General features: G+C 38.4%; 1 pseudogene; it reads right to left on the reverse strand.

Moving 5' to 3' along the window:
* The window catches only part of LOC145098830 (histidine--tRNA ligase, cytoplasmic-like), a 31,104-nt pseudogene extending 11,302 nt beyond the window's left edge, over positions 1-19,802 (reverse strand).
* Between the last annotated feature and the right edge of the window lie 7,918 nt (positions 19,803-27,720).

A 27,720-nucleotide genomic window follows, 5' to 3' on the forward strand; every position in this document is an offset into this window, starting at 1 on the left:
CGAGCATAGTCAGAGAACGACGAGAGATTTTTGGATTATAGGCCAGTAGTTGTAAATAACTGTTGAAAGGCATATAATGTCTTGTTTATGCTTTTGATCTGTATCGGAACATGACATCCCGAGGTTTTGATATATATATGGAAAACATATACCTTCTTAATGAAGGGTTTTGATAGACTTTTATCATATTTTGTTTGGGGACCAATTCCGCAACATCTTTTAAAAAGATTTCTCTGATTTTATTTTAAAAAGCATAAATTAAATCGGTCTTTTCTGGCCGAGAAATATGGGGATGTCACACCCGTTTTGCGTTCCAGCGAACCTTCACTATCGGGATACGGCTTTGTTTCGTTTGATTGACCTCTCGGTCCATAATCTCTACTGGTTCCTCCACGAAGTTGAGGCTCTCATTGATCTCGATCTCGTCGAGTGGAATAACAAGAGTCTCGTCGGACAGTCACTTTTTCAAGTTCATTACGTGGAAGGTAGAATGTACGTTACTGAGTTCACGCGGTAGATTGAGTTAGTAAGCTACAGGGCCGGTTCTTGCGAGAATCTCGAAAGGCCCTATGTATATTGGATTGAGCTTCCCAAGCTTTCCGAAGAATATCAAGCCCTTCCAGGGTGAGACCTTCAGTAGAACTCGGTCGCCCACTTGGAATTCCAACGGTTTCCTTCGCTTGTCGGCGTAGCTTTTCTGTCGGTCTGTAGAGGCTTTCAATCGTTCACAAATTTGAACGATCTTCTCTGTTGTTTGCCGAATGATCTCCGGACCTGTGAGAGTGCTTTCGGGAGCTCGTCCCTTAGCTAACTAGGTATCACCCACCTCAGCCCAGCACAGAGGGGATCTGCACTTTCGGGCATAGAGGGCCTCGAATGGTGCTTCCTTTATGCTCGTGTGATAAATGTTGTTGTAGGAAAATTCGACAAGGGGTAAATGGGTATCCCAAGCTTTCCCAAAGTCTATCACATAGGCTCGCAACATATCTTCCAAGGTTTGGATAGTTCTCTCACTTTGCCCGTCGGTCTGTGGATGGTAGGCTGTACTCATGTCCAGCCTAGTTCCTAGGGAACTTTGTAACGACTGCCAGAACCTCGAAGTGAATCTACTATCTCTGTCCGAGATAATAGATAAGGGAACACCGTGCAGTCTTACAATCTCCCTAATGTAAGTTCTTGTAAGTTTCTCCATCTTGTCTGTGATGGGTTTTGGTCCTAAGAACATCCTATGTGCTCATACAAACCCTAATGCTTGGATCTAGGTTTCTATATTGTACATGCAAGTTATCCAAGACTATAAACCCTAATTCTAGCATTCAAGTAATCATATTAACATGAGAATAGGTTTAAGATGTTACCTTGATTGTTATGTAGCAATAACAATCCCAAATCTCCTTGTATTGACTTTAGAAAGCTTAGAGTCACAATTGTCACTCCTCTAATGGTTCACAAACACCATAAGCAAGAGGATGAAGAGGAGAGAGGATGGAGGCTGCCCAAAAACGTCTACAAACTCTAGAACAAAGCTTAGCCACGTGTTTGGTCCTTAAGGGGTCTATATATAGTGAGACTAATAGGGTTATCTAACAAGGAAACCTTAATTTGGATGCTTAAGCCCTAAGCAACCCATGGACTCCTTTAATTAAGGCCTTGGACGATTTCCTTATGGGTTTCACCATAGAATTCGTCCACTCCTTATTTTAAGACAATCCATAGCCCAAATTGCAATTATCTTATAATTACAATCCAGTCCCTTAAGTTTAATTAATCTCTTTTAGTCACAAAACTAATTACCAATTAATTATTGACTAATATTAATTAAACAATATAATTTCTCCTTTAATATATTATTCTCATAATATCTTAATAAATCATATTTAATCCTTTCTCTCCATAATTCATGCTATCAAGTTGCTTTGGTGAAGGCAACCCAAAAGGACCATGCACCATCGGGTCAAGTACATACCAAAATAGTTACGGACTTAGACACTAATCCAACAGTCTCCCACTTGGATAAGCCTAATAACTATTATACGTATGACTTTAGATCCTAATCTGCAATCGTAGATTTCCAAAGCCGTTGTCAACTCTGATCCTATCAGATACGCGTGTCCTTAGATAAGGGATCATATATTCCGCCATTCTAGATATCGTATGAGACATGATTTCAAATCATTCTCTTTGTACTGTTTCTCGATTCCCAATTTATGACGACTGACTAATTGAACAAATCAAATTAGCCCTAGCCCGGCCGAGCATTTACGTTTGTCATCACTAAATCATCGAGGGGCCCAAAGATATCGCTTTTATCCTACCTTGGATAAAAGGAACGGATAAACTTTGATACAATGCTTGCTTGATATTACTCACCGAATCACACACAACAATATGTTTTATAACACCAAGTTACTAGTGCGTTTACATATTATCAATGTGCAACCGATTTGCAAGATACAACTCACACATCTCGGTTTCAAGAATATAAGATGTTATCGTCTCACCAATCACTCGTGATACAATTTATGGAGTGATCCAAGTGAGCGTGGGTTTAATCCAATGCTCAAATCATATTCATAAGCACTCATGAATGTTGCAGCAAACATTTGCTTATGTATAATACTCTTTTAGACAATCCACACACCAATTCACGACAGTCTTCATTCATATCTACTTCCAACATATGAACGACTGTGGCCCGTTCGAATAATTCGATTATTCTTAATAAATTCAATTATTCTGGAAGTCAAAACATGCAAATGTGAAACACAAGAATAATACTAATCCCATATGGCCTCAAACCTTTGAGTATAAATAAAACTCCTTTTATTTATCACCATATTGATTACTCATTATTTGTCGTTTCGGGTAATCAACTTCTTACTTGAATTATTACACTTGTCCCATGCTCCTAGCATGCACACAATGTTTACCGATGGTTCTTACTTTGTGAAATAGATCAAATAGAACACATTTCCAATCATTCTCATTTCACAACTCCAAATCCTTTTTCATAAGTGTAAGAATATCAAATTCTTGCCACTTATAGAATATGTTAGATTCTAACATTTTATGCAATGATCCTTTCGTAATGTCACTGCACCAAAGTCACAAAGACTATTGCCAATGATATTACAAAGTTCTCTATTGGAGATTGTTACAAGACAATTCCTTAGATATGATGTCTCTCACTCAAAGTACATTCCTTTGAACATCCTTTGCATAAAAGTTTCTAATCTAGTCATAGATTTTCAATATCCAATTCTCAATATGGACACGTTTCCATATTTTCCATATGACAACTCATTCTTAATAGAATCTTATCTATTCGTAATGATGTCGACATGGTCCATCCAATATGGAAACATTTCCATAATTTCCATATGACAACTCATTCTTAATAGAATCTTTTCTATGTCGATATGGTCCATCCAATACCATGCTCCCAACTACTCACAAGCGACCAATCCTCGTCAAACTTTGGATTGTCCTTTGATAGTTGTTTAATTATTTTAGTCAAAACCAATTCTAGTCCCTTTTCCCTCCAAATGCGCTCGACATTTGGAAAATTTTAGACTGGTCAAACATTAAAGCATTCGCAATCGATCCTATACCCGAAGCGTATGGGACACGACGCATAATGTTTTATTTGCTATGTTCTCAAAATTCGAATTGTGAAGAGGAATGCCGTAATCATAATCGAAATGTTAAGAACACACTATATACCTTCGACTAAATTTATTAACATTTCTCAACCTAAGCCTTTAGATTTGAAATGAAGCATAATATTATCTCCCTTAATTATAGCAAAACAACTTTACAACCCTTACGACTTTGCAAGGTGTAACTCTTGTTTTCTATAATTAATATTGCCAACTTGCAATACGTGCCTTAATAATCATACAATCATAACATTTATGCTCCCACTATCATGATGATTATTATAAAACATAACACTTATGCTCCCACTAGCATTGACATGTATTCAGAAACAACTTAACTTTCAGAAAAACAATACATATTGAATTTCTTAAGTCCATGTTTCTTATACTTAATGCTTTGATAATCTTTTATCAAGGCTTCTTGAACTTATACACCTTTGCCTTAGATAGTTCATATGTGTGTCTAAACACTTAAGACTAATTGCCAAACCTCACAATTCAAATCATGGAAAGGGATACCGTAACCATAATCGAATTTGAGAATGCAATTTTACAATCACTATCTTCTTAAAATCTTTCTTAGTGAAAGCATTTCCTCACAATCATTTTCATGAAGGAGGAAACCATATGACACTTAGATTTAAACGGTGTATGTGTTCCTATCCATTTGAATTTGTTAAAACCAAAGTTTACGACAAATTCAAACTCATATGGACCGAACTTTCTTAATCTTGATTTCTTGCCCTATGGTAGCACAGCTTCCCACCATGTCTTCCAAGCAGTTAAACAGCTCACCATTTCCTATCAATGTACCTTTCATTGATTAAGGTGCCTTGCCTTTTATGCGTTCAAAATGAGAACTCATAAAACTCACATGCATAATTAACTCAACTAGAATGGCACAGAAACAAAATAATGTCAACACGATAGGCTGTAAACCTCAACTCGTGTGCTAGTGATGATCGATAAGGTCTATTTTGATTTGTTCTTGAAACCTTTCAAGAGCATTAGTACTCCCACTGACTCTTTGACATATAAGATTCTCTTGTCAATAAACATTTCTTGACAACCAAATATTCAAGAGTTAGTGTAGTTTTTATCGAAACACTTCATAAATTGGTCCTAGTTGGTCTTTGTCTTATCCAAGACATCACAACTTTTCCATATTTGATGAATGCTATAAACCTTCTTAATACTTATCACTAAATGTCACAATCTTAACTCTAAGACTTGTTTTGGAACGAAGTATGATTGATTTTCTGATTTAACCATTTCTTCAATTCTTGATTCCTCTTCTTAGACATATAATTGCAGTAAGACTCACTTAGAGGATCAATTGAGATATGGTTCTTAATCATTAAGACCTATCATAAAGCATAAAAGTTACTCTCCCTTCTTCTTATAATGGAGAAACTTTTATCTTTTTGCCTACTTGATTCTTCTTATTCGTTTTGCTATTGATTTAAACCTTTTTTAATCAATTCAGAATTAAACTTAATCTTGTAAGTATAATCATATTTACTAAACCTTTAGTAAATCATGACAAATATTTTGTTACTCTTATGGTGTACTTGATCAACACACAACTTTGTGTATTCGATCTCCTAGTCCTTCACTTGACACTTTGTCAATGAATTAGTCTAATTTCCAAATATGAAATTTCTCATTCATCGTGCAACCAAGTTGCATGATTCCAAGTTTTTGTCCAATTGAAACTTGGCGATGAGAAACTCTCCTTATTTGGTAAATTCTCAACTTTCCATAAAAAACATAATAAGAACCAAATCTATTATTGCTAATAATAGAAACATTCAAACATCAATTTTTCACATACGCCATTGCAAGGATAAATAAATAATATAAAATCAAAATTTATTTTATTGCTGAAAAATTTTGTCCTTTCAATGCAATTCATTGAAAAACTATGCTAATACATCTTTCTTAGCAATCTAATTCTGACTCTAAGTAGTAGCTTAATAATCTAATTTTCAAGTAATGCGATCGAAATCCATTCCTTCACGGTTAGATTCTGCTCACTTCTTCCCTTAAGCTTCCTTTCTTTTCTTCGATCCTACAAAACATCAATTGCGATCTTATCACATTATGTATTAAGAATCTAGAATAGAAGCTTAAAAGAGTTAGTTAATGGATTTTACCTATATTAGAGCCATACGTTTCGACTCTCCCATCTCTTAGATCTCTTAGGTAAATGGGGCAGCTTCGTCTCCAATGCCCTTTCTCTTGGCAATAAAAGCAAATTGACTCTTTTGGAACATGACATGGAACTACTTCAGACGTTGCCTTTCTCTTATGACCAAACTTTTCGATCATAGCATGTCTTTCGTTGCCATTGTCTATATCCATAGAGGTCTCGAAGGCAGATTCACCAATCAACTTTGCTTTTCTATTGCGCCAAACTATTGCTGATTCAGCAGCAATAAGCATATAGGTGAGATCTATAAGGGTCACGTCGCGGTTCATCATATAGTACTCTCTTACGAACTCACTATATGAGTTAGGAAGTGACTGAAGAACCCTATCAACAGCCATTTCCTCACAGACAATGGATCCCAACATTCTTAACCTATCAACATGTGACTTCATCCCTAGGACGTGTGCACACACCGACTTTCCTTCTTTATGTTTACTTGCCGAAAGGCCTTGAGCGAGTTTGAACTTTTCAAACCTTCAAACTTGTGGGTCAGGGAGAATAATTGGAGGAGGTGGAGGAAGTGAAGCATGATCTCTTGTTCCTCGATCGAATCGTGGAATATCATCTTCATGTGGAATTCTTGTTCCACGGGAGTTGAGAAGACCACAGTTGTCAAACTTTGACATCTACAAAACGGGAGAAAATGAATTCAAGTTAGTTGATTGATTGAGTCCTTAGTAAATCACCCAAATGAGATACTAAGGCTAGGACCCAACAAAATATTCTACAACTCGGGAGAGGGATGCCGTAACCCAAATTGCAGAACATTTGAAGGTAAGTGAATGACGATTCACTAATTTCCACCATGAAAAACGAAAAATAAATTTAAGTTTTAAATTTATGAAAACTCCTAGATCCTTTGAGATTCATTGAACATTTCAATGGCATGTTTAAATCTCGATATGCCCCTCTTGTTTGTGACTGGGATGCCGAGGATCACAAAGCGGGTGTGAATAACCATGCAAACTTACATGGTGCCCTCACATGTTACAGTCACCTATTCGATGTCCCGGTAATCCACACACGCTCCACCGAACTATGACAAACATTGATTCACGCTTTGCTACCTTTGCTTAGAACCATTTAGTGTGCCGGTAAACCACACACGCTCCACTAACGTCTCCGCAAGGGCACAAAGTGTAATTTCATGGAATTGCATCAATTCACTTTTGCCTAAGTAACTAAGATTGGGAATTTTATGTAAACATTTAGTTACTTTAATAATTCATTATACTTATAATGGAAGGTTTCGTCCTATCCTACCCGTTCGGCTAACGACCCTCCACTAGTCAAGAGTGCGGTGGGTAAGAGTGGATACCCATTCAATCGCCATTTTATAGGCAATTTCCTTAAACACCCCTTATAGACCAGCTTCGTGAATGAGGCCTACTAACGGTAAGACTGACTTTTACTCATACACATATATAATGTTAGACTTTTAATGTTATATATAGTATAGGGTGTATTTTACACTTTTAAAATATTAGGAGGTCAAATTTAACAATTATACTTTTAATTCAATTAAATTTTAAACCAAAAACTTTTATGGATTTACTAAACTTCTTTTAATTATACACCTTAATTAATTAATAAAACCATAAGGGTGTGATTTGAACCTTTTCAAAACAATACTGGGGTTAATTTAACATTCCTAATTAAACTTTTAATCAACTTTTAAATTCCAAAACTTGAGGGCAAGTTTTGAAACATTTCAAAACATTAGGGTTTAGAATTTAAATATACATCAAAATTAAACTATTAATCAAAATTTAAATTCCAAAACCTGTGGGCAAGTTTTGAAACCTTTTCAAAACATTAGGGTTTCAACTATTTAAATTTCAAAACTACAAAACTTTTGGGTTCAAATTTAAACAATAAAACCTAAAGGGGAAAACATGAAACTTTTCATAACAACAAGGATCAAATAACAAATAATCTAAATTAACATTTAACCACATAATTATCCATATTTGATTTATTTAATGATTTCTTGCAAAACAATTTACCAATTTAACTAAAATAATTAATCAATTATCACATAAGGAAACAAATATTTTATTAATTGATAAATATCTTCATTTAGATCAAGAATATAGTCAAATATATCATAAAATCAGATTTATATTGATCTAATATGATAAGGCAACTATCCTTAAGCAAAAACAACAAGAAATCCCGGTTTTCCCTCTCACTGACCAACTGACTCGTCGAGTCAAACATGGACTCGTCGAGTTCATCATGACCTCGACGAGTTCATCTAAAAAACTCAACGAGTTCTGACCCCAGAAGCACAAAAAACGAATTTTTTCAACATACAAAGCATCAATACAATACAAACCAATCTAACTCTGATACCACTGAAGGGTTTTGGTCCTAAGAACATCCTATGTGCTCATACAAACCCGAATGCTTGGATCTAGGTTTCTCTATTGTACATGCAAGTTATCCAAGACTATAAACCCTAATTCTAGCAATTAAGTAATCATATTAACATGAGAATAGGTTTAAGATGTTACCTTGATTGTTGTGTAGCAATAACAATCCCAAATCTCCTTGTATTGACTTTAGAAAGTTTAGAGTCACAATTGTCACTCCTCTAATGGTTCACAAACACCATAAGCAAGAGGATGAAGAGGAGAGAGGATGGAGGCTGCCCAAAAACGTCTACAAACTCTAGTACAAAGCTTAGCCACGTTTTTAGTCCTTAAGGGGTCTATATATAGTGAGGCTATTAGGGTTATCTAACAAGGAAACCCTAATTTGGATGCTTAAGCCCTAAGCAACCCATGGACTCCTTTAATTAAGGCCTTGGACGATTTCCTTATGGGTTTCGCCATAGAATTCGTCCACTCCTTATTTTAAGATAATCCATAGCCCAAATTGCAATTATCTTATAATTACAATTCCAGTCCCTTAAGTTTAATTAATCTCTTTTAGTCACAAAACTAATTACCAATTAATTATTGACTAATATTAATTAAACAATATGATTTCTCCTTTAATATATTATTCTCATAATATATTAATAAATCATATTTAATCCTTTCTCTCCATAATTTATCCTATCAAGTTGCTTTGGTGAAGGCAACCCAAAAGGACCATGCACCATCGGGTCAAGTACATACCTAAATAGTTATGGACTTAGACACTAACCCAATAGTCTGTTTCTTTGATTGGCAAGAAGTGTGCAGACTCGGTCAGTCTATCGACGATGACCCATATGGAATCAAGTCCTCCTGTCGTCTTGGGCAACTTGGTTATGAAGTCCATAGTGATCCGCTCCCACTTCCATTCTGGTATCTCCAGTTGCTGTAGAAGACCGGAGGGTTTCTGGTATTCAACCTTCTCCTTCGTGCAAGTAAGGCACTTACTTACAAAGGTAGCAATATCTGCTTTCATGTTAGGCCACCGGTATAACTTTTTAAGATCCAGATACATCTTATCTGAACCCGAGTGGACGGAATAACGAGTGTTGTGAGATTCGGTCATGAGCATGTCTCTGAAGCCACCATGTTTCGGTGTCCAGATCCGATCCATGAGGTATAAGGCTCCACCACCCTTGACTTCCAAGTTCTTATCCATCCCTCTAAGGGATTCACCTGCCACGTTTTCAGGTTTCAAAGCATCGAGCTGAGCCTCCTTAATTTGCGTGGACAAGTGTGAATGGATAATTAGAGTCAAAGATTTGACTCTACGACCATCATATTCTTTCCGACTTAGGGCGTAAGCTACTACATTGGCTTTACCCGGATGATAATGAATTTCGCACTCGTAATCACTTAGTAACTCGACCCACTGTCGTTGTCTCATGTTGAGCTCCTTCTGGTTGAAAATGTGTTGTAACTCTTGTGGTCTGTAAAGATCGTGCTTTTTGTACCATACAGGTAGTGTCTCCAGATCTTCAGATCAAACACAACTGCTCCTAGCTCAAGATCATGGGTGGTGTAGTTAACCTCATGTGTCTTCAGCTGTCTTGAGGCATAGGCTATGACTTTACCTCGCTGCATCAGAACACATCCGAGTCCTTGATTTGATGCATCGCAATAAACAACGAAGTCTTCTATCCCTTCGCAGAGGGATAGTATTGGTGCGGTGCACAAGGCTCGTTTGAGCGTTTGGAACGCTCTTTCTTGTTTCTCTTCCTAGTCAAAGGCCACGCCCTTCTGGGTCAGTGTTGTAAGAGGTTTCGCTATGTGGGAGAAGTTATGCATGAACCTTCGATAGTAGCCAGGGAGACCTAGAAATTGACGAATTTCTGTAGGTGTCTTCGGTGCTGACCAGTTCTCAATGGCCTTGATTTTGGAAGGGTCCACGTGTATTCCTTCTTCGCTAACAACATGACCCAAGAATTCGACTCGTCAGATCCAAAATTCGCACTTGGAGAACTTCGCATAGAGCTTCTCTGCTCGTAATGTTTCTAAGAATCTACGGATATGTTGACTATGTTACTCCTTACTTCGAGAGTAGATAAGTATGTCATCAATGAAAACAATGGCGAACTGATCCAAGTAAGGACGACACACCCTATTCATCAGATCCATGAATATTGCGGGCGGGTTAGTTAATCCGAACGGCATCACCACAAACTTGTATTGTCCATAACGAGTCCGGAAGGCTGTCTTGGGAACATCCTCCTCTAGCACTCGTAGTTGGTGATATCCGGATCGTAGATCTATCTTCAAGAAGTAGTTGGCTCCTTGAAGTTGATCAAATAAATCATCAATGCGGGGCAAGGGATAACGATTTTTAATGGTAAGCTTGTTGATTTCTCTATAGTCGATGCACATACGAAACAATCCATCTTTCTTCTTGACGAACAAGACTGGTGCTCCCAATGATGTGAAGCTTGGTCTAATGAATCCCTTCTTGAGAAGTTTGTTAAGCTGACTGGAAAGTTCCTGCATCTCGGCCGGTGCCAGACGATAAGGAGATTTGGCTACTGGAGTAGCTCCTGGCACTAAGTCGATTCTGAACTCGACTTGGTATTGTGGTGGTAAAGCGGGAAATTCTTCTGGGAAAATGTCGGGAAAGTTGCGTACTTTTGGGATGTTCTGAATGTCTTTCATTTCTTGACTCGTATCGACGACGTGTGCGAGGAATGCATGATATTCCTTTCGCAAGCACTTCTGGGCTTGAATGCACGAAATGATGCGAAGGCTCGCACTAGGTTTGTCGCCATAGATAATTAGGGTTTCGTTGTTAGGAAGGTTAAGACGAACTGCTTTTTCAAAACACATGATGTCGGCGCGAAGAAGACTTAACCAATCCATGCCGATGATAACGTCGAAACATTTAATTGGGACCGACATGAGGTCTATCTTGAAAGTATGGCCATCTAAAGTTAAAGTACAACCTACGTATATGCAGTTAGTATGCTCCGTTTTCCCGTTAGCCATTTCTACCGTGAATGAATTATCTAATGCACATGGTTTTTTTTAAGCAGGTGTGCAAATTTGTGACTTACGAAACTTTTCTTAGCTCCACTGTCGAAAAGTATGCAAGCATATGAGTTATCGAGGAGAAACGTACCAGTAACTATCGTAGGATCAGCTACCGCTTCCTCATGGCCTAGGGCCATAACTCTTCCTACTCCTCCAACCATCCCCGCTTTAGGGCAGTTCCTATTGTAGTGGCCCACTTCGCCACAACCGTAGCAAGCTTGGCTCATACTGGCGTTAGGAACCTGGGCGGCCTAAGCTGTTGGAGTCTTGTAGAAACGGGGTGTATGCCCCGTCCTGTTGCAGTTAGAGCACTGCATCTCCTTGCAAGGTCTGTGGTGGTGGAAGCTACATTTGTTGCACTTCGAGAGAGTTCCAGCATAAGTTTTTGCTGGTAAGAGGTTCGCAGGGACAACGGGAGTTACCGTGGCGACATTGATTGCCACCAGTTGTTGTCTCTTGGAGGATTCTTGCGAAGCCCTTCTTTTCCTCTTGTTCCACCCCTTCCTGTTGTCGTGGACCTTTTGTGGTACGGGTGCAGGGATTGTTGGGTTCTGAGGTTTCCTGTGATCTATGAGAGATTGTGCCAGCTCCTTCGCACTATCAAAAGTGACAGGCTTGGAAGCTAACACACTGGACTAGATCTGAGGCGACAGTCCCCAGATATATCTCTCTATCTTCTTGCTCTCGAGAGCAATCATGTCAGGGCATAGGATTGCCAGATCACAGAACCTATTTGTGTAGGTTGATATGTCGGATCCAACCATTTGTAGACCCCAGAGTTCCTGCTCGAGTTTTTGCACTTCACCTCGAGGACAGTACTCTCTCATCAGCATGTCCTTCAAGTGTTCCCAGCTGATGGAATATTCCACCACTAAAGTCAGATACTTAACATAACTGTTCCACCATGTTAATGCTCTGTCAGAGAAGGTACAAGCTGCGAACTGGACCTTGTTGCCCTCCTGGCAAGCACAGATTTCAAAGACAGATTCCATCTTTACAATCCATTGCCTTAACACCATAACCCCACCAGTTCCATTGAAGCTGCGGGGTTTGGCATTCGTGAAGTCCTTGTAGGTGCACTCCCGGGGATGTCCATGGCTTTTGCCATGGTTCGAGGGAGGTGCACCTGTTCCCGATCCACTAGGGACAGGAGCGTTGATGGCTGACACAGTAGCTGCAACTGCTGCTATGAAAGCTGCCTGGAACATAGTGGCATCGAAAGGAGGAGGTGGTTGAGGAGGTTTAGGTGGTGGTATCGGTGTTTCGTTGTTTGGGTTATGTCTGGGGTTCCTGTGTGGCGGCATCTTTAACTATACGTTTAAAAGATGACAACATGGATAAGAACAAATAAATAATGAATGTGCCTCATGAACTAACTCTCCATAGTCCAACTACAAAATGAATAGCATAGCTAAATGAAAATGATAGCATTTGGATAATAATTTCCATATGATTAGATGTCTGTCAATAATACTGGGATTACAAATGTAACAAGTTCGGGAAAATGGCCTAGAAGTAGGCCTTACATCAACCAAGATAAGAAAATTTTGATAGAAATATGACTAGATCAAGACCTAACAGGTCTAAGATTTACAAAGATAGGAAATTAGACCAAAGTTTTTACATAAACTAGGTTATATCCAAAAGATGAGTCGTCAAGATTCTATCGGCGATGAGAACTGCTAGCATGAGTTCTTGATCCCGACAGTAGACGTTCTATGTCCCTTATATGCCTGTCAGCTCTCACTTGCTGAGCTTGAAGTTCCCTAACTTCAGCTTGGGTTTTAGCAAGTTCCCTCTGCAGAGCTGCATTGCGGACCAGAGTCCTTTCATGAGTAGACTCTAGTTGGCGAATGTGGGTGATGTTAATGCCAGAGTTGGCGTCAATCTCCACGAATCGATCGATAGTTGCTTGACCCAGTATCGTGTTCCTAGAAATTCTACGAACCATGATGGGTAGGACCCTGTCAGCAGAACCTCCTTCAGTTAGGTTGTAGAAACTTCTGTCTCCGTTGTAGGGAATGGGTTGACCCTGTTCCTGACTCCATCTAGTCAAGTTAGTGGCCCACAGAGGTGTGGGTCCTTGAAATGCGGGACGGGGGTTCAGGTTTGGGTCTTGAGCAGCTGGGGGTAGGTTGTTGACTTTAGGCTCCGAGTCAAAACTATCGGAAAAACCCTCAGCATGGTGATCATCCAAAGGGATTGGGTGATCATCTTCTGGTTCTCACTCTAGCCATCCAGCGTTTCCTTGGTTTGGGAAGTACGGATCGCCGTGGTGAAATCCAGCCATTAAAATCTACGCGAGAAAAGGGATATAAGAAATAGCTAGATAGACGAACTGACAAGATAATTACAGTAAGACTAAATACCCCTATGATATTACTTTATGGTTGTGTTGGTAAGTTTTTAGACTTGTTGCCACATCACAACCATTCTTGGGCATATGTTAATCACTCTTTGGACCAACATAGTTGATCAGGCTACGCCATTCCCAAGACTAACCATATATCCCCAGGCTTACTTGTGATATTCAACAATCGTAATACTTTTGTTCTTGTCATTGTGACACTGATTTTAGTATGAATGCAGGCACGTATACTTACTTAAATATTTTATAATTTAAAAGTATAACTCTTAGACAGAGTGTTTTAATCCCAATGTATTTATAGTTAGTATATCTTTTATGGGTTGATATACTATATTCACTATAAACAATGCTCTGATACCAATCTCTCACACCCCAAAACCAAGAACGGCGGAAGCGTTCCGGGGTGGAGGACGTCATGTACAGTATCATAACAATGTAAAGTAGTAAACAAGCAACAACATCATCCATTGCATTAAAAGTAAAGTTTTAATACATGTGTGTTCTTTCAATGTAATAAGACACCAAAATATACAATAAAAATAAAAGACGAGTCATGTCTGTGCTCCGTCTTCTCAAAACTTGGCCATCGTACCTATCTACTAGTGACCTGAGAATACAAGTTATTTTTAAAGCGAGTATCAGCCTAAAGCTGGTGAATTCATAAGTATTTAAGTGTCATTGTCTCGTTTTGGAAAACTATTATGAATGCCTTGTAAATCTTTAAATGAAACAATTGATATAAGTATGAAAACCCTAGAAAATCCCTTATTTCCTACTAGTATGAAATGTAGTCTTCTACCAAGACCCGAATGTTTTGTAAGTAAAAATGATAGTTTTTCCTTTCTTTTGACTAATACTAACAGTACTTAGTCTAACTCATCATTTATGTGAATGTATCACACAATAAAGTAATAGGAAAATGTACTAATTTAATTGTTATCCTTTTGTATTAGGATTAACACGCCATCGCGATTAGTGAAATGTATAACCTTTGAACATCCGTAGATTGTCCAATTGTCCTCTGTAGCTACAGCAGGTGGGAGGAAGGGTTAGTCCGCTAAACGTATTCCTAATATAAGTATTAACCGTAGGCATCCGTAGATATTCATCAACCTCTGTGGCGAGCAGTAGCCCCAAGGAATGGTTAATCCCGTAAAGGTACTCCTAGTATAAGTAATAACCGTAGGCATCCGTAGATGTTCATCAACTACTGGTGCTAACAGCTGGGATTCAGAATGGTTAGTCACGTCTAGATATCCCGTTGAACTGGTATAGGCAGGACAATTTACTCAGAAGGTACTAATAAATCATCCTCGTGAATCGAGATACAAGTATTCATGTAAGTGTATACAGGTAATTGTATCTACGTAAAGGTACTCATGTAATGTATTCATGTAAGGTACTCATGTAATGTATTCATTTAAACGTACTCATGTAAGTGTATCCATGTAACATGTAATGTATAGTATAGACTCATGAATGAACTGACTCTGATGTAATTCCTTGTAATAGGAATAATGTTTTGTATCTTCTAACTATCCCTATAATAGTTAACTGGAAGGTAATTGGTTGTTCATGCAGGTTTATACACCCTTGCTACACAAGAGTGTGGGAAACTAAATGAAGGATGAAAACTATAACATCAATACATATATAAGAACATGAGTTTATAGATATAGTTTTGTTCAAGAAGGTAAAAATGGTTTTGTAAAAAATCTATGAGTTTTGAACAATAATTAACAATGACCTGATGTCATTTTAATAAACATTTCAAAACTAATACATTTGGTAACAAAGTATTTTTAAGATAGAAAACCATTTCATGCATCACATTTTGAAGTATGCGAAATCTGTTGGATGAAAACAGAGTTTATAAATACATATGAAAGACTCAATAACATGTTTAATAACATGTTGTTATCTACTTGTATTCCCCCCACCCCCATTAAAGCATTTAAAATCATTTAAACACTAATTAAGGGGTATGAACTCACCTGTAGATGGTGGTTTGGATGAAATGAATGATGTAGGATAACTAGGTGACAAGTGAAGACTTGTTCACACTCAATGATCCTAGTTAACATATACTCACACATACATGTATCCAATTAGACTTTAAAACACTAATTGACAAAGTTAAGACATCCTAAGGCATGTAAAACACCTTATATAAGTGCTACAAGTCATAAGGATTGCACCTAGGTGCTAAAGGACCTTGCTATTGTGTTTGGGGTTCAAGGGTAAGCTCCCTTGGAGTTTACGGTTTTCATGACCTTGACCTAATGAGTTTATGGTCGTAAACTCAAGATTTTACGATCGTAAACTCCTCTTTTTTTGACCATAAGTTGTTTTGAGGTTTTGCAAGTCCTTTGAAGCATTTCTACTTGGTGGTTTGGCCTTTGGAAGAGACTAGGGCAACAAAACACCCCTTTTGAGGTGTTTACGGCCTCATGGTCATTTCTCTTTGGGTTTACTACCTTAAACCCATATGGATATTGGTATTGTTATGTTTTCAAGTCCCTAACTCATCAGGGTAATTGCCTAAGTTAGTTTTGAGGCCTAAGGAAGGAAAATGACCCATTTAAACACACTAAAGGGTGTTTACGGTTTTGGGAGCTCCCCAAACCGTAAACACATGATAATGGCATTATTTGGTGTTTTTCATGTCTTAAACCCATTAAAGGAAGGTTCAAACATGTTAAGGAAGGCTTAAACACTACTAGAAAAACAGCCTTTTACGACTCTCATTGTGCGTCGTAAAAGGCTTAGACGAGGCACAAATGTGCGTCAAGGAAGGCCCTGTCATAAAGAGAGACGACGCGCTTTTGCGCGTCGTCTATAGACGACGCGCGTTTACGACACGCAATGCGGATCAAGGAAGGCCCTGTCATAAAGGAAGACGACACGCATTCGCGTGTCGTAACCTTACGACGCACGTGTTAATGACACGCAATGCGTATCAAAAAAGCCCCTGTCAAGAAAGGCCATGTCATAAATGAAGATGACACACATTTTTGCGTATCGTAAATTTAAATGTTTAAAAAAATAAATTTATATATTTATTTATTTTTAAATTAAATTTTCATTTAGTTTATTATAATAGAAATAAAATACCATATACAAAAAATACAATCCATTGCATAATATAAAATAAAATCTCGTTCTCAAAAAATAAAATAAATTGCACAAATTATAATGTCATACAAAGAATCATTCAAATGTTAACAAAAATAATAATAATAATAATAATAATAATAATAATAATAATAATAATAATAATAATAATAATAATAATAATAATAATATAAAGGATATTTTAAATAAAAACCTGATGGTTGCACCTGGCATTGATCTATCAGAACCTTAGTCTCTGGTCTCAGGTTTGCATCAAACCTGAATCCAAAATAAGTGATTGGAAAAGCAAAATCTCAGCTATCGGAAGCTATACACGTAAAAACATAACTGATAAAATATCATCTTGTTTATAAATAGAATGAGCTTGTAAATATTTGTATGTAAAGTTGGTTTATACTTCACTTCTTGTAGATTGGTAACAGGAGGGAATATACCTACAAAATCATTGTTTTAAAGGTCAAAATACCATTAAATGTTTGAAAGACCTCAACATTGAAGAACCTTCTACTTAACTCTCAGTTGGCTCATTCAGCCTTCAAATTGTGCTCTTAACTGTAACAGCACTTGCAGTACTATCATCATTCATACACAAACAAACAAAAAAATATATATCAGTAAATTAAAAACATTAAAATATCAGAAGAAAATTTAAAAATTAAATATTATTACTTCAATGTGTATGGACCCCCTGCTTTCACTTTCCCACAGTCCTTGCAACTCTAGATTCCAATCTCCCTCTGTTGGTGATTCCATTGATTCCCACTGCCACTACCAAGTGTTAGCAGCTTCTCCACGTGTTCGAATACAACACAGAGCCGTTTTACATCTTGGATTATTTCCATGTCACCCGGTAGCTTGTTTGCTGCCAATGCAATAAGTCAAATTAAAAAAATGACTATTTTACCCTTGTGTCTAAAAATTGTAAATGAGACATTACACATACCTTGTAAAGGCTTCAATGCAGAAGCAATGGTGAAGTATAATTGGTCGATTTTTATTGTCATGTTCTTTAACCCACCAAATCTAGTCTGGTTAAGAGTGTCAGCTGCAGCTCTAAAAGCAGTACACACCATTTGCTCTAGTAATTGATGTGGTCTTACTGTTTCCAGATTTTGAACACCTCTTATTTTTCTTGACCCACCCATCGATAGATACAAACGGTAATACTGCCATGAGAACAATATATAACCGATTATTATAACTTGATATATCTACAAGATGCATGAATGGAAAGATGTTGATAAAACGGTTATAATTTGGTCAAATGACTGTTTGTCTAATTTGTCAATACTTGAGCAAATAGTTCGCATTTTGTGAGATGGTACACCACATATCTCTAGCATTCCATCCAGTAACTTTCTATGGTTCAACTTTATCTGTGCATGGTGGAATGTCACTTAAGTAGAAGAAAAGATAAGGAAATGAAATTGAAAATGTGACTAAAACACTTACCTTATAATCACCAATGTTTAGCTCATCAAGTAGTTCAACCAAGATCCTAACCACCTCGAAGTCAGCTGCTATTGTTTCATCACCAGCAATGTCAAAATCACATTGATAAAATTCACGGTGTCTTGCTTTAGATGGGTTATCTCTTCTATACACTTTTGCAATTTGTTACCTTCTGAAAGATGTAAGACCATTCATAGCAACATATCTCGCAAATGGAACCGTCAAGTCATATCGGAGGGAACAAATCTCCCCACCCTAAAAAAACAAACAAAAACTTTGCCCAATGGCTATCAAAGGATATATCACTGCTTAAAAAAAATAAAACAAAAATATATAACCTGGTCAGCTAGATCATAAAGGATATATGAAGTGCCATTGCACCGTGCCTCTTAAAGACATTGCCAACGATTGCAAATGCTTTCTCTCGTACAACCATTTGTTCTTTTGCAAAATCACGAGTCCCTTGTAAAGTTTAAAAAGTAAGATGATTATATATATCAATCAAGAAACAAATGAATATTTTATCAAAGATAAAACATAAGCATGCATGGTATTATTACGTTGGCGAGCTTCGGAAGCCTTCTGCTTTCATTGCTTTCATTGCTTTCAACGACTTGTTTTATTTTTGGTAGTAGACTTTCAAAGTGGGAAAGGAAACATTGTGCCACTTTCTCCGGGAGAGTTGAGCATGAGTTGTCGTTTACATTGTTAGCCACAGACACAGACAGTAAATTATCTTTTATAAACTGCATCAAAAGAGTTGTGCCTTTTCCCATAACCTTCTTTTTCTTGTCGGGTTTCTCATCAATACCCTCTTCCCCTTTCATACTCCCCTCCAGTGATATAAACGAAATTATGGCTTCCCAAGAAAGAATCTTTCTTACAGCCTTGGACAAAATATAAATTTCATGCAATGATTCGACATACTTGTCTTCCAACTCAAACTTTGCAGCAGCCTTAATGGAGTTATTCAACCTCTCAAGACCAGGGCATCCAACATTGAAACTATCAACCAAAGTAGGATATAAGTTATGGTTTTCGAAGCCCTTTAGACAAATATGTGCTCGGTGCCAACTACTCTTGCCAAGATTCTTAAGGGCACGAGCTAGAGAAGAGAAGAGTCCGGTCAAATCCTTACTGACACTTCCATTTCCATTTGTGAATGGGGTAGAAGAATTCACTGCAATTCAAGTTGAAGAGTGGACTAATCTGTAAAGAGACCTTAAACGACCATGAACTATAGGAATGTTATCAACTTGGTCACACTGTAGATTACCACATAATTTTGAGCCATTAAGTAAAACCTTCATAACACTAGAAACATAAGTCACATCTTTATCAGCACAACCATCACCAGAATCTGTGAAGCTGAAGGCAGTGGAAGTGTCGGCCTTCAAGGCCTCGCAAGACAAGGCAGCAACAGCATCAGAAACTGGTGCTAATGAGGAGGCGGTGTGGTCCAGGAGAGCACCTCGATCTAAAAATTGTAAGAGAGAGAGAGAGAGAGAGAGAGAGCATTCAAAAGGAATAAACATGGGAGTTTATTAGAGCGAGAGAGATGAAAGATGAGAGAGGAAGAGAGAAATGGAAGGGAAGAGTAGCTGCAACCCGTAAAATTTACCTTCACTGTGTCTTCAGTTGTGTTGTTGAAGTAGGCCCAGTAAATTACGTAGTCAATCCAACTTCCTTCCACACAATCTTCTTTTCTCAATCCCAATTCCGGGAAGTTTTGATCATTAGAGCAAACCATCTTCTCCCCAAATCACTCCAAACCCTAACCCCTAATTCACTAATCCAACAGTGGGATTAATTTTGTATTTACGGGAAGATAGAGAGGAAGAAGATGAATACGAAAGTAAATACACCAGAGCAGTCAACCATGTTATGTAATTGCTTCACCGTTGGGCACCATCGTGAGTTGCAGCAGGGCGTTGTCAACATGAAGAGTCGCAGACCCCTAATCACCGGTTCTATGAAAGATTTTGTGAGGGACAAGAAGTGGTGATAGAAACTAGGGTTTTTGTGGGAGACGGAAAAGCAAAATAAGAAGTGAGCCTGATTTTTTGGTCGCCGATTTTATTATATGCAGCACGAAGAAGATAACGACGGGGGAGAAGAAGATAGATCCGACGAAGGTAAATAATATGGAGCAAGGAAGAAGGAACGTGAATGGCCAGTGATTGTGTCTAGGGTTAGAGAGAGAGAGAGAGAGAGGAGGGAGAGAATGGCTCTGTACGATAGATAAGGCGACCCATAGGATCAGAGTGAGAAGCGGGGTATTCAAAATTTTAGAATTTTAGATCCCTCTTTAAAAACGCGCGTTTAGTTAAAAAATATAAAGCGACATTTGTAGACGACACACACTTAAAATAAGTGCCCTCCGTGTTTTTAATTTTTTTTATTTGACACCAATTGTAGGGCACGCACAAATGCGTGTCCTCTATCCTTCAAATTTTGGAAAACTGACATCGATTTTTACGGCACGCACAAATGCGTATCCTCTATTAGCGCGTGTCATTGATTGCGCGTCGTAAAAGGCTGTTTTTCTAGTAGTGAAACATCCAACTAGGGCTTAGATTAATGACTTAGGCACACTTTGGTGCCTTATATGGTGTTTACGGCCCAAGAACATTCTTGGACCGTGAACACCTTGTTCCATGTGTTCTTGGCATATTTTCTTGATGCTAACTTGTAATACTAACTCAATAAGACTCAAGGAGTGAAGTACTTACTATAAGGAAGCTTGAAATATGCTAGAAGTCCAAGAACACTTAGTGTGTGTTCTTGGTGTTTTTGGAAATCTAATCAAAAACACAAAAATGAATGGATGAATAGATGCACAAACACTAGATTAAGTGTTTAATCAACTTGAAATGGATAAAACACTTACAACTTGGAAGATCTTGAATATTTTCTAGTTTGCTATTTGAGAGGTTTTCTTGAGTTTACTCTTTCGAGGAGTAAACACATTATAACTAGACTTAGGGAGTAAACTCATGGATAAGCATGAGTTTACGGATTTTGGTATGATTTTTCGACCCAAACGAAATAGTTTGGCCGGGAACTTCTAAGACGCGAGGTGTTTGCGGTTTTTAAATTTAAAAACCTGAGACGACACCTTCTTACACCCATTCGTTTAAAGAATAATATTAAAATAATCAAACGAACACTGAATTTGGTAAAATAAGCAATAATGACATTAACTTATAGTAAGAAGTGATTGACTTCTTGTAACGCCTATGTTTCGGGCTTGCCATTTTTAGCAATGTAATAGTCTAGGTTAACCTTTGTAACCCGTTTTGAAATAATAAGATTGTATTATTTGAGTATTATGTGTTTTGTGCTTAATTGCTTAATTATGTGGTTTGATTAATTAAGAATAAATATAAGCGTCAAAATTTAAGTGTAAAATAAACTTGATATCTTTGGTTAATGTTGTAGTAGTTGAAACGAGGTTTCCAAATATATATATAGAACGCCCAAATCTGACTTCGTATGAGGAAGTTATGATTTATTGAAGTTTCGACTTAGCGTTGTGCAGCCCGAAATACTCGATTTGATATCGACCAGTTTTTAGCCGAAGTAATCTAAACGAGGATCGAAGGTCTCGTTGTTGGTATCGAAGCATTAAAAAGTTAGGCGAGAACGGACGTCAAACGAAGAAGTTATGAATTTATAAAAAAAGTTTTTTTTGTTGCGGCCTATTAAAAATAAATTTAAAATTAGTCGACGGAGTCTAAAAGAAAGTTGTAGAGCGTAGTCTCACCTTCGCGTGGATATAAAGAACGTCGAAAACGGAGTTCGTATGAAGAAGATATGAATTTCCGAAGTTTATTAAATAATTTGTATTTATTTTTAATCTTTAATTCGGAAGCATTATCCGAAGGAGTCACCGGTCTGATCCGAGGTACGCCCCGCGTACTCCGAAGTGTCGACATTCGCAGCAAGTGGATTCGGATGACGAACGTCATGACGCATTTGGACCAGTACGCCCCGCGTACTCCGAGGCTCCAGTCTCCTATAAATAGGATGCGAGGGCAGCCGAGCTCTTTTGCTATTTTCTCTCTTCTCTCTCCCGTTTTGCATCGATTTGTGTGCCAGAAATACCCCGAAGCCCCGGTATTATTCTCGAGCCCCGGGGCAAGTCCCGAGATCCCGAAGATCCCTAGAAGTGCGGTTCCCGAGCCGAAGCTCTGCCCGCGAGAAGTCTGATTTTTGTGAAGATCTTTCAGATCTGTTGAGGATTTCTACTTCTGCAAGTCGTAGTGTTGTCCGATCATCTTCTGATCAAGTGAGTGTATACTACCTTTCATAAACACGATAATAATACAAGTATGGTTTGAGTGTATTAAGTATATTGTTGTTTATATGTGTGAATGTATATTCACTCTCTTCTATCTCATGGATCTGATTTGTTTTCTATGAAATACGTGTTATGTGTGTGTGTGCCTCATCTGTTATGTGGAATATGTATTGATTAAAGCATGCTATACAGGTTTTTAAACTATGTATAAAAATGTATATTCTTATCTACTAATATGTTGGGTAGAACATGGGTATGTAGTTGGTGTGTAATAAACAGATGAGAGGCCTCGTTGTTGTTTGGTTTAGTCATCTAGCGGAGTTTAGATGATGACCACGGACTTTTCTAGATAGTCCTGTGGAAACATTAGCAGGTTCGCCACCTGTAGGTGTTAATGAACTTGGGTGTTCATTCGTTGTACTCCATCCCCCTCATGGTTGCCTTATTTGACTTATGTTGTCGCCCCGATGAAATATTCTTAGACTAGGTCCCTTATGTTAGTTGTTTTAGGGACATAAAGTGAGAATAACGGGAATGGGTAATTGGGTTATTGTTGGTTGGTGAAAATTAAATATGATTATTTATTGTGGGTTGAAAACCCTATATGCTCACCAGGCTCCCAAGCCTGACCCACTCAGTTTTAATTTGTATTACAGGAAGTGGCGCGAGGGCATAAGATGGATGAACCATCAAGTTGTTTTGTTTACAAGTCTGTGGATGTATATATTTGTTGAATGAATTGTAATGTTATCGTTTATGCTTATTGGTCTGTATCGGAACATGACACCCCGAGTTTTGATTATATAATGAAAAATACATTTCTTTTATGAAATGCTTTGGTAAACATTGTTTTATCATGTTTTGTTTTTGGGAACAAATTCCGCAACTCTTTCAAATCAAAAGGATTTACTGTGAAAATATTTTAAAAGCATAAATGAAAATCGGTCTTTTCTGGCCGAGATTTTGGGGATGTCATAGTTGGTATCAGAGCATTAGTTTAGGCGAACTAGAAATTTGTAGGATTTCTAGACTTAAACTTAGGATGCTATGTGAAGTTTTGAGATGTGTGTCTGTTATGTTTTAGACACGAGCACTGGTTTATTTTAGGAAAGTTGCCTGAAATGCTTTTATGTGCTAAATGTTATATGTTGCCATATATGATATTATTTGTTCGGATCTATGGTCTGTTGCCGACCAGATCTAGAAACCTTATGTGTGTAGGATTCTAAGCGTACGTCTACGATATTAGAACTAGCATGTAAACGTTTTGGAGCGATAAGGATGATTTGAATATCTATCATGATTGAGGATCTAATTTCACCTTATTTGGTGTGTAGATCAAAATGGTGAGAACAAGAAGTGGAGTTGGAAATGCTGATGAAAACAGGAATCAACCACCTGTGATTAAGCAAGTACATGTCATAGCAGCAACACCTGAGCCAATAGCCATGGCTGGTGTGCAAATGATGATTCAGACGATGTTGGATCGTCAGATGGATGAAACTAGACACTTGCTTCAACAGAATCATGAAGAACTATCAATTCGTGTGGAGGAGCCTGAATTAAACGAAGGGCACTCGGAAGGGGAAAACTTCAGTGGGTCTATTGGTCAAGCCAACCCACCGATAGTTAGGCAAAATAACCATGATGGAAGGAATGATGGAATGGGATGCAAGTACAAGGACTTTCTAACTTGCAAACCATTGACCTTCAATGGAAAGGAGGATCCGATTGGGGTTATGGATTGGATCTCCGAAATGGAATTGGCCTTTATGACTTGTGGCTGCAGAGGTAAGTTGCAGACTATCTATGCCGTGCGTCAGTTCCGAGGTGGAGCCGTTCGTTGGTGGAACACTCTAGGGAAGACCTTAAGCCCTAATGAGCCACTACAATTGTCATGGGCAGAATTCTTGGCGTAGTTCAAGCGCAAGTTCTGTTCGGCTCAAAATTTGTTGGAGTTGGAGAACAAGTTCCTGACATTGACGAAAGGCAGCATGTCAGTTGATGAATACACCAATAACTTCACCGATAAGATGGAGTTTGCTTTGCGTATTGTTCCAGACGAGTTGACAAAGGTGGACCGGTATGCGAAGGGACTCCCATGGGAGTACGAGGTGCCAGTACGTCAGGCACTTACTCTAGAGGCAGCTATCTGGGCTGCCAAGTCTGTTGAGAACATGATAAAGGGAAGAACCACCGTCAAGGTTGAGGTTGGTGAGAAAAGAAAGTTTGAGGGAACATCTGGTTCCGGTAAGAAAAGCAAATTTTCGAAATCTGATTCGAAAAGGTTTGGAGGAAAAGGAGGCGAAGCGAAGTGGTGTGATAAGTGTAAGAAAAAGCACTTTGGGAAATGTAGCGAGGATGTGACCTGCTACAAGTGTGGAAAGGTTGGACATTTTGCCAATGAATGTCCGAACAACAAAAGGATGTGTTTTGGCTGTAATGAAGAGGGGCATATTTTGAAAGACTGTCCGAAGAAGAAGGAGGCAGCTAGGCCCAACATTCCACCAAAGCCGAAGGCGAGAGCCTTCCAGATGACACTCGAGGCTGCGAAAGATGAAGCTGATGTCGCTTTAGGTACCTTTCTCGTAAATGAATTACCTGCTCAAATTTTGTTTGATTCTGGAGCCAACTACTCCTTTATTTCGCATGAGTTTGGTAGAAAGCTAGCTTTGCCTATTGATAGATTAGATGATGCTTTATTAGTCGAAGTAGCTAGTGGCAAGTTTGTACCTGTTAGCCATCGTATGAAAGACATCTTAATTGACCTTAATGGGAATAAGTTTCACGAGGAATTATTGCCCATCGATCTTAATGGTTTCGACATCGTGTTGGGAATGGATTGGCTTAGCGCCAATGATGCCGAAATTTTATGCAAGAAGAAGATAGTTAAAGTAAACCCACCTGGGAAAGATTCGTTTATGGTGTATGGGGACAAACGCAGAGTGAATTCTGGAATCATTTCTCTAATGAAAGCCAGAAAGTGTTTGACCAAGGGATGTACATCATATTTAGCATTCGTGATTGATGCTAAGAGGTAAAAGAAGGTGATGCAGAGTATTCCAGTGGTGTGTGATTATCCGAAAGTATTTCCCGAAGATCTTCCTGGATTACCACCTGATAGACAAGTGGAGTTCAGAATAGACTTGTTACCAGGAACCACGCCAATAACAAAAGCACCCTATCGATTAGCACCGATGGAGATGAAGGAGCTGATGATGCAACTTCAGGAGTTATTGGACAAAGGTTTCATTAGACCTAGTTCATCGCCCTGGGGAGCTCCGGTGTTATTTGTGAAGAAGAAAGATGGAAGCATGAGAATGTGCATCGATTACAGAGAGCTAAACAAGGCAACAATAAAGAATAGATATCTGTTGCCGAGGATTGATGACCTATTTGATCAATTGCAAGGTTCGAGCTATTTCTTGAAGATCGATCTTAGGTCAGGATATCATCAGCTAAAAGTAAGAGAGCAAGATATAGAGAAGACTGCATTCAGAACGTGATATGGACACTACGAGTTCTTGGTTATGTCGTTTGGACTAACCAATGCTCCGGCAACATTTATGGATTTAATGAATATGGTTTGTAATACGTTCCTTGATAAATCCGTGATAGTGTTCATAGACGACATTCTGATTTACTCGAAAAGCCAGGAGGAGCATGGCAGACACTTGCGAGAAGTGTTAGAAGTCTTGAAGAAGGAGAAGTTGTATGCAAAGTTCTGTAAGTGTGATTTTTGGATTCGTGAAGTCCAATTCTTGGGTCACGTGGTCAACCAAGAAGGGATCATGGTTGATCCAGCAAAGATTGAAGCTGTGATGAAATGGGAACAACCGAAAAGTCGCACGGAGATTCGAAGCTTTTTAGGATTAGCCGGATATTACCGAAGGTTTATCCAAGGCTTTTCTTCGATCGCTACTCCATTAACAACTTTGACCCACAAAGGAGCTACTTATGCTTGGAGTGATAAGCATAAAGAAGCATTCGAGAAGCTAAAGAAGAAGCTATGCGAGGCACCAATACTTTCTTTACCCGATGGAGTTGAAGACTTCGTTGTTTATAGTGATGCATCTAGGGTTGGATTGGGTTGTGTTTTGACCCAAAGAGAAAAGGTGATAGCATATGCGTCTCGACAGCTGAAAGAGCATGAAAAGAATTACCCGACTCATGATTTGGAGTTGGCAGCGGTAGTTTTCACTCTGAAAATATGGAGGCATTACCTCTATGGCACGAAGTGCAAACTTTTTACTGATCATAAGAGTCTCCAATATCTCTTTAATCAGAAGGAATTGAATATGAGGCAACGACGTTGCTAGAATTACTTAAAGACTACGACTGCGAGATACTTTACCATCCCGGTAAAGCTAATGTTGTTGCTGATGCTCTCAGTCGGAAAGTCAATCTTGAAAGGAGAAGGCCAAGAGCGTTGAGAATTGAAGTTGTCTCGACCATTGTGGAAAGTATAAAGAAAGCTCAAAGCGAAGCTTCTGAGAAGAATGACCAAAAGGAGGAACGTTTGGGTAAAACGTTAGTGTTTGGTACAAACGGTCATGGACTGAAGGTATTCCAAGATCGTATTTGGGTACCTAAGTTAGGAGGAATTAGGGACCTTTTGATGGAAGAAGCTCACAAAACCATGTACTCAATTCATCCGGGTAGCACTAAAATGTATAGGGACCTGAAACCCTACTATTGGTGGCCGACGATGAAGCTAGATGTTGCAAAGTATGTGACTGAGTGTGTGACTTGTGCGAGAGTCAAGACACAACATCAGAAACCTTACGGGAGTTTAGAACCATTGCCTGTGCCTATGGGTAAGTGGGAAGACATTGCTATGGATTTTGTCACTAAACTGCCCAGAACAAAGAATGATCACGACATGATTTGGGTGGTCGTTGATCGATTCACTAAGAGTGCGCATTTCATAGCAGCCAAGGAGAAATGGTCTATGGAGAAGCTTGCAAATTCTTATGTGAAAGAAATTCTGAGGCTTCACGGTGTTCCGTTAACGATTGTGTCAGATCGTGATAGCCGTTTCACTCAAGGTTTTGGAAAAGTCTACAAGAGGAAATGGGTACCAAGTTATGTTTAAGCACAGCTTACCATCCACAGACTGATGGTCAGAGTGAAAGAACAATACAAACACT

The sequence above is a fragment of the Lactuca serriola genome, chromosome 4, assembly GCF_051521515.1.
Source record: "Lactuca serriola cultivar US96UC23 chromosome 4, Lser_US96UC23_V15, whole genome shotgun sequence".
Taxonomy (NCBI): Eukaryota; Viridiplantae; Streptophyta; class Magnoliopsida; order Asterales; family Asteraceae; genus Lactuca; species Lactuca serriola.